At 45.9% G+C, this 9,515-nt stretch overlaps 1 pseudogene; it reads right to left on the bottom strand.

The window, feature by feature from the left end:
• Positions 1 to 896: 896 nt before the first annotated feature.
• Positions 897 to 1,406, bottom strand: LOC147961050 (polyubiquitin pseudogene; annotated as a pseudogene).
• Positions 1,407 to 9,515: the final 8,109 nt, after the last annotated feature.

Genomic DNA, 9,515 nt, shown 5'->3' on the forward strand with positions numbered 1-9,515 from the left:
GTAGACATGACCGAGACATGTCTCCGGTCAATAACCAATAGCGGGACCTGGATGCCCATATTGGCTCCTACATATTCTACGAAGATCTTTATCGGTCAGACCGCATAACAACATACGTTGTTCCCTTTGTCATCGGTATGTTACTTGCCCGAGATTCGATCGTCGGTATCCAATACCTAGTTCAATCTCGTTATCGGCAAGTCTCTTTACTCGTTTCGTAATACATCATCTCACAACTAACATATTAGTTGTAATGCTTGCAAGGCTTATGTGATGTGTATTACCGAGAGGGCCCAGAGATACCTCTCCGACAATCGGAGTGACAAATCCTAATCTCGATATACGCCAACCCAACATCTACCTTCGGAGACACCTGTAATGCTCCTTTATAATCACCCAGTTATGTTGTGACGTTTGGTAGCACCCAAAGTGTTCCTCCGGCAAACGGGAGTTGCATAATCTCATAGTCATAGGAACATGTATAAGTCATGAAGAAAGCAATAGCAACATACTAAACGATCGGGTGCTAAGCTAATGGAATGGGTCATGTCAATCAGATCATTCAACTAATGATGTGACCTCGTTAATCAAATAAAAACTCATTGTTCATGGTTAGGAAACATAACCATCTTTGATTAACGAGCTAGTCAAGTAGAGGCATACTAGTGACACTTTGTTTGTCTATGTATTCACACATGTATTATGTTTCCGGTTAATACAATTCTAGCATGAATAATAAACATTTATCATGATTATAAGGAAATAAATAATAACTTTATTATTGCCTCTAGGGCATATTTCCTTCAGACAGACACAGCCGAGACACCACCAACAGAGGACACGAAGATAAAGACTTGTGAACCCTAGAGACAGAAGCAGCTCCAGGGCCAGGCACTTCACTGGCCACCACGGAGACGAAGCACCAAGTGAAGGGTGGACTCCTTCTAGATGTTGTAGTCTGCTAGGGTGCGTCCATCCTCAAGCTGCTTGCCAGCAAAGATCAGGCGCTGCTAGTCCGGGGGAATGCCCTCCTTGTCCTGATCTTGGCCTTCACGTTGTCGATGGTGTCAGATGACTCCACCTCCAAGGTGATGGTCTTACCGGTGAGGGTCTTCACAAAGATCTGCATGCCACCACAGAGGCGGAGGACAAGGTGGAGGGTGGACTCCTTCTGGATGTTGTAGTCAGCCAGGGTGCGACCGTCCTCCAGCTGCTTGCCAGCGAAGATGAGGCGCTGCTGGTCTGGGGAAATGCCCTCCTTATCCTGGATCTTGGCCTTGACGTTGTCGATCGTGTCCGAGGACTCAACCTCCAGGGTGATGGTCTTCCCGGTGAGAGTCTTCACGAAGATCTGCATGCCACCACGAAGCCTGAGAACCAAGTGAAGGGTGGACTCCTTCTGGATGTTGTAGTCAGCTAGGGTGCAGCCATCCTCGAGCTGCTTGCCAGTAAAGATGAGACGCTGCTGGTCCGGAGGGATGCCCTCCTTGTCCTGGATCTTGGCCTTGATGTTATCGATGGTGTCCGAGGACTCAGCTGTCACGCCCCCCTCTCCTGCTGCACCTACAGGCGAGACGGCGGACAGCAAGGCACCTCTGGTGCGACTACGGGAGGAGAACAACAAGGGCCCATGTGCAGAGGATGAAGACTAGTCTTCAGTTAGGTGAGTGTGTATGTACGGTGGGTCCCAGGACTATCAGGGTTATATGTGTGCGTAAGGCCAGAGGCCGGGGTCAGCTGGTATTCTGAAATTCAGTTTAACTCTGTACTCTCTCTCTCTTGCTGAAAAAGTCCCTCACCTGTCCTTCATCCACCTCGATCCCCTTTCTCTTCCCCGATCTCCCTCTAGCTCTTCTGGTCCGATCCGACGAGGGTCGTGACAACTTGGTATCAGAGACTCGTACGATCCGCCGCCGCGCCTCACTCCCTCGATCTGGCCGTAAAATCCACCGCGAAAGGTGTTGGGTTGCTCTGGCGATCCGACGCAAAATCCTGAGCGGGGTAGTATTGATTTGGGGCGGCCACGACGGCACCGTCGTCGACTCCGTCGGCCCAGACCAAGTTCATGCTCCAAGCCATGGAGGGAGTACAGAAAACCTTGGAGGAATTACTCGCCAAATTTTCATCGCTCTCGACCGAGGTGCAGCAACTGAGCACTCAAGTGGCCGATTTCGGCGAGGGATTGGATGCGGTCAAGCGAAGATAGGCAACGGACGCGGCGGCACGGGCGGCTCCTTTGTCCTCCACCGCGCATCCCGCCGTGTTGTTGGTCAACAAGGGACCCCCACTCCTCAATGTTCCATCTCGCCCACCGTTTGTTCCTGTTCGTCACAACGAGCACCAAGAACGCCAAGTCTCGCCACCGCAGTCACCGCGCCCCAATTATCGTCACAAGCCGCCGAAGCATGACTTCCCTCGGTTCAGCGGTGATGCCCCGCGCCTCTGGTTTGACCTCTGCCACACCTATTTTGAGTTGTATCAGACACCGCCGGAGCATTGGGTCAGTACGGCCGTGCTCTACATGGATGGTCATGCAGCACTTTGGTGTCAGGCGTACAAGCGTACACATGGTCTGGGTGATTGGCTCACATTCATGGAAGCAGTTCAAGCAGAATTTGGGTAAGACAAATTCGATGCTCTGCTGCATCGCCTCCATCACCTCAGACAGACCTCCACTGTTGCTGAATACAGACTCTCCTTCGAGGCAATTATGTACCACCTAATCGCTCTGGACCCATCCTTGAATCAGAAATTCTTTGTCTCACATTTTATCATCGGTCTACGGGATGAGGTCCGCACAGGAGTGCGCCAGCACACGCCGACAAGCATTTCCAGAGCAGCGGAACTTGCCCGGATACAGGAGGAAGAATCTGAACACTGCAAGCCGCGAGGTTGTCCACCAGTATATACTCGCGCCATCCCTCTATCACCAGTGCCCGCAATGGCTCCTGGACTAGTACAACCACGCATTGATGGTGCTAAGCGCGGCCCGGATGATTTTGGTCGCGAACGGCAATTGCGGGAATTTAGGCGAGCCAATGGCCAATGTTTTAAGTGCGAAGACAAATATTCCCGCGAGCACATGTGTAACAAGGTGGGTCAACTTCTGACCATTGAGGTTGGAGATCATGGTGAGCTTCTGTCGGATGACGCCATACGTGCTCTTGAGCTGCTGGATGAGAATGCAGAAGAAGAAGCAATTTGCTGTCAAATTTCCGTGCATGCCGTAGTAGGAACAGAGTCATCAGGTACAATGAGGTTACGAGCATTAGTTGGCAATTAGGTCATGTTGTTGCTGGTGGATTCAGGCTGTACCCACACGTTCGTCAATTCAGCGTTTGCAGAGCGGGTGGGCTGTACAATTCATGACGTCGATTCTATCACAGTGAGGGTAGCAAACGGAGAAACCCTGAAGTCCAAGCAACAAGTATCTCAATTACAGTGGTGGTGTCAGGGGCACACTTTCAGCACTGATATGCGGTTGCTTGAGCTCGGCGCTTATGATGCAGTTTTGGGAGTCGATTGGCTCGCTCAGTTCAGTCCAATGAACTGCCATTGGGGACTCAAGACAATGGAATTCAGACACGCTCATATGAACATCAAGCTGCAAGGTGTGCGTACTCCGACAGAGCCGACATTGACAGAGATACGTGCCGATCAGTTGACTAAGTGGATTCAAGGAAATGAAGTGTGGGCATTGGCAGTATTGCATCCTGAGCACACACCATCATTATCTGATGATCACATACCCCCACAGTTGCAAGCTCTCTTGGATGAATATGCTGACATTTTTCAGGAACCAACCACATTACCACCCCACCGTGAGTTTGATCATGCTATTCATCTCGAGCCCGGCTCCTCTCCACCCAATGTCCGACTATACCATTACTCACCACTCCAGAAGGATGAAATTGAGCGTTAGGTTGCAGAGATGCTGAAAGCTGGCCTCATCACGATGAGCATCAGTCCCTTTGCTGCACTTGTCTTGCTAGTGAAGAAGAAAGACGGTACTTGGCGTTTCTGTATTGATTATCACTGGCTCAATGACATTACCATCAAGAACAAGTTCCCACTGCCTGTCATTGATGATCTTCTTGATGAACTGGCTGGTGCAAAGTATTTCTCCAAAATTGATTTGCGGGTAGGCTACCATCAAATACGAATGCGCCCAGAAGGTGAACCAAAAACGGCATTCAAAACTCACCATGGTCACTTCCAATTTCGTGTGATGCCCTTCGGGGTGACAAATGGCCCACCCACTTTCCAGTGCTTGATGAATTCTGTCCTTGCACCAGGCACACACAAGTATGTCATTGTTTTCCTGGATGACATCTTGACTTACAGTCCATCATTTGATGAGCATCTACTGCACCTACGACAAGTGTTTGCTCTGTTACATCAGCATCAACTCTATGCGAAGTTATCCAAGTGTTCATTCGCTCATACATCAATCAGTTATTTGGGTCATGTAATATCCGCAGAGAGGGTGGCCATGGAAACAGATAAGACTGATTCTATTCAACACTGGCCACAACCGTCTTCCCCGACTGAATTAAGGGCGTTTCTGGGCCTCACTGGTTACTACCGTAAATTTGTCAGGAACTACAGCATTATCACCAAACCACTAACATCTCTCTTGAGCAAGAAGGGTTTTGTTTGGACTGATGCAGCAACAACAACTTTTCTGAAACTGAAACAGGCCATGGTAACAACACCAGTGCTCGCCCTGCCTAATTTTTCATTGCCATTTACTGTGGAAACGGATGCATGTGACACCGGGATTGGAGCAGTATTATGACAACAGGGCCTGCTACCTCTTGAGCACTGCATTAGATTTCCCCGAAGAGGAGAGGATGATGCAGCAAAGTAGCGTAAGTATTTCCCTCAGTTTTTGAGAACCAAGGTATCAATCCAGTAGGAGGCTACGCGCGAGTCCCTCGTACCTACACAAAAACAATAGCTCAACGCAACCAACGCACTTAGGGCTTGTCAATCCCTTCACGGTCACTTACGAAAGTGAGATCTGATAGAGATGTTAAATAATATTTTTGGTATAGAGATGCAAAGTAAAAAGTAAAAGGCAAAGTAAAAGCAAAGCAATAATAAAGTGATGGAGATTGATATGATGAGAAAGAGACCCGGGGGCCATAGGTTTCACTAGTGGCTTCTCTCAAGAGTATAAGTATTCTACGGTGGGTGAACAAATTACTGTTGAGTAATTGACAGAATTGAGCATAGTTATGAGAATATCTAGGTATGATCATGTATATAGGCATCACGTCCGAGACAAGTAGACCGGCTCCTGCCTGCATCTACTACTATTACTCCACTCATCGACCGCTATCCAACATGCATCGAGAGTATTAAGTTAAAAACAGAGTAATGCCTTAAGCAAGATGACATGATGTAGAGGGATAGTTTCATGCAATATGATAAAAAAACCATCTTGTTATCCTCAATGGCAACAATGCAATACGTGCCTTGCTGCCCCTTCTGTCATTGGGAAAGGACACTGCAAGATTGAACCCAAAGCTAAGCACTTCTCCCATGGCAAGAAAAACCAATCTAGTAGGCCAAACCAAACTGATAATTCGAAGAGACTTGCAAAGATAATCAATCATACATAAAAGAATTCAGAGAAGATTCAAATATTATTCATAGATAGATTTGATCATAAACCAACAATTCATCGGTCTCAACAAACACACCGCAAAAAGAAGATTACATCGAATAGATCTCCACGAGAGAGGGGGAGAACATTGTATTGAGATCCAAAAAGAGAGAAGAAGCCATCTAGCTACTAACTATGGACCCGTAGGTCTGAAGTAAACTACTCACACTTCATCGGAGGGGCTTGGATGATGATGTAGAATCCCTCCGTGATCGATTCCCCTTCCGGCGGAGCTCCGAAATAGGCCCCAAGATGGGATCTCGTGGATACAGAAAGTTACGACGGTGGAATTAAGTTTTTGGCTCCGTCCCCGATCGTTTGGGGGTACATAGGTATATATAGGAAGAAGGAGTACGTCGGTGGAGCTTCGAGGGGCCCACGAGGTAGGGAGGCGTGCCCTAGGAGGGGCCCTCCACCCTCGTGACCGCCTGTGGCTTTCTTGACGGAGGGTCCAAGTCTCCTGGGTGTTATCTGATGAGAAAATCACGTTCCCGAAGGTTTCATTCTGTTTGGACTCCGTTTGATATTCTGTTTCTCCGAATCACTGAAATAGGCAAAAAACAACAATTCTGGGCTGGGCCTCCGGTTAATAGGTTAGTCCCAAAAATAATATAAAAGTGGAAAATAAAGCCCAATATGGTCCAAAATAGTAGATAATATAGCATGGAGCAATCAAAAATTATAGATACGTTGGAGACGTATCAAGCATCACCAAGCTTAATTCCTGCTCGTCCTCGAGTAGGTAAATGATAAAAAGAGAAATTTTGATGCGGAGTGCTACTTGGCATAATTTTAATGTAATTCTTCTTAATTGTGGTATGAATATTCAGATCCGAAAGATTCAATACAAAAGTTCATATTGACATAAAAATGATAATACTTCAAGCATACTAACTAAGCAATTATGTCTTCTCAAAATAACATGGCCAAAGAAAGTTCATCCCTACAAAATCATATAGTTTAGTCATGTTTCATTTTCGTCACACAAGAATGCTCTCATCATGCACAACCCCGATGACAAGCCAAGCAATTGTTTCATACTTTAGTAATCTCAAACCTATAAACTTTCACGCAATATATGAGCGCGGGCCATGGACATAGCACTATGGGTGGAATAGAATATAATGAGGGGGGTTATGTGGAGAAGACAAAAAAGGAGAAAGTCTCACATCAACGAGGCTAATCAATGGGCTATGGAGATGCCCACCGATTGATGTTAATGCAAGGAGTAGGGATTGCCATGCAACGGATGCACTAGAGCTATAAATGTATGAAAGCTCAACAAAAGAAACTAGTGGGTGTGCATCCAACTTGCTTGCTCATGAAGACCTAGGGCACTTGAGGAGGCCCATTGTTGGAATATACAAGCCAAGTTCTATAATGAAAAATTCCCACTAGTATATGAAAGTGATAACATGAGAGACTCTCTACTATGAAGATCATGGTGCTACTTTGAAGAACAAGTGTGGTAAAAGGATAGTAACATTGTCCCTTCTCTCTTTTTCTCTCATTTTTTGGGCCTTCTTTTTTATGGCCTTTTGATAACCCACAAGTATAGGGGATCGCAACAGCTTTCGAGGGTAGAGTATTCAACCCAAATTTATTGATTCGACACAAGGGGAGCCAAAGAATATTCTCAAGTATTAGCAGCTGAGTTGTCAATTCAACCACACCTGGAAACTTAGTATCTGCAGCAAAGTGTTTAGTAGCAAAGTAATATGATAGTGGTGGTAGCGGCAACAAAAGTAAAGACAACAAAAGTAATGTTTTTGGTATTTTGTAGTGATTGTAACAGTAGTAGCGGGAAAGTAAATAAGCGTAAACCAGTATATGGAAAGCTCGTAGGCACCAGATCAGTGATGGATAATTATGCCGGATGCGGTTCATCATGTAACAGTCATAACATTGGGTGACACAGAACTAGCTCCAATTCATCTATGTAATGTAGGCATGTATTCCGTATATAGTCATACGTGCTTATGGAAAAGAACTTGCATGACATGTTTTGTCCTACCCTCCCGTGGCAGTGGGGTCCTATTGGAAACTAAGGGATATTAAGGCCTCCTTTTAATAGAGAACCAGAACAAAGCATTAGCACATAGTGAATACATGAACTCCTCAAACTATGGTCATCACCGGGAGTGGTCCCGATTATTGTCACTTCGGGGTTGCCGGATCATAACACATAGTAGGTGACTATATACTTGCAAGATAGGATCAAGAACTCACATATATTCATGAAAACATTATAGGTTCAGATCTGAAATCATGGCACTCGGGCCCTAGTGACAAGCATTAAGCATAGCAAAGTCATAGCAACATCAATCTCAGAACATAATGGATACTAGGGATCAAACCCTAACAAAACTAACTCGATTACATGATAAATCTCATCCAACCCATCATCTTCCAGCAAGCCTATGATGGAATTACTCACGCACGGCGGTGAGCATCATGAAATTGGTGATGGAGGATGGTTGATGATGACGACGGCGACGAATCCCCCTCTCCGGAGCCCAGAACGGACTCCAGATCAGCCCTCCCGAGAGGTTTTAGGGCTTGGGCGGCTCCTTATCGTAAAACGCGATGATTTATTCTCTCTGATTTTTTTCTCTCCGAAAGCAAATATATAGAGTTGGAGTTGGCGTCGGAGGGCATCCAGGGGGCCCACGAGGTTGGGGGGCGCGCCCTAGGGGGGGGGGGCGCCCCCACCCCTCGTGAGAAGGGTGTGGGACCCCTGGTCTTCATCTTTGGCAAAGATTTTTTATTATTTTTTCTAAGATGTTTCGTGGAGTTTCAGGTCATTCCGAGAATATTTGTTTTCTGCACATAAAACAACACCATGGCAATTCTGCTGAAAACAGCGTCAGTCCGGGTTAGTTCCATTCAAATCATACAAGTTAGAGTCCAAAACAAGGGCAAAAGTGTTTGGAAATGTAGATACGACGGAGACGTATCAACTCCCCCAAGCTTAAACCCTTGATTGTCCTCAAGAAATTCAGTTGACAAACTGAAAGAAAGAAAAACTTTTACAAACTCTGTTTGCTCTTGTTGTTGTAACTATGTCAAGCCAACATTCAAGTTTTCAGCATAGATCATAACTAACCACATTTGCAATAATTCTCAGGTCTCATAATTACTCATATCAATAGCATAATCAACTAGCAAGTCATAATAATAAACCTCGGATGACAACACTTTCTCAAAACAATCATTATATGATATAACAAGATGGTATCTCGCTATCCCTTTCTGGGACCGCAAAACATAAATGCAGAGCACCTTTAAAGATCAAGGACTGACTAGACATTGTAATTCATGGTAAAAGAGATCCAATCATAGTCATACCCAATATCAATTAACAGCGATGAATGCAAATGACGGTTGTGCCCTCCAGCTAGTGCTTTTTAATAAGAGGGTGATGACTCAACATAAAAGTAAATGGATAGGCCCTTCGCAGAGGGAAGCATGGATTTGTAGAGGTGCCAGAGCTCGGTTTTGAAATAGAGATAAATTGGATTTTGAGCGGTATACTTTCATTGTCAACGTAACAACTAAGAGATGGCGATATTGTTGGGTTTCGTAGTAATTTCAAAAATTTTCCTACGCACACACAAGATCATGGTGATGCAAAGCAACGAGGGGGAGAGTGTTGTCTACGTACCCTCGCAGACCGACTGCGGAAGCGTTGACACAACGTAGAGGAAGTAGTCGTACGTCTTCACGATCCAACCGATCAAGCACCGAAACTACAGCACCTCCGAGTTCGAGCACACGTTCAGCTCGATGACGATCCCCGGACTCCGATCCAGCAAAGTGTCGGGGAAGAGTTCCGTCAGCACGA

The sequence above is a fragment of the Triticum urartu genome, chromosome 7A, assembly GCF_056163025.1.
Source record: "Triticum urartu cultivar PI428250 chromosome 7A, HENAU_Tu73, whole genome shotgun sequence".
In the NCBI taxonomy this organism is placed as follows: Eukaryota; Viridiplantae; Streptophyta; class Magnoliopsida; order Poales; family Poaceae; genus Triticum; species Triticum urartu.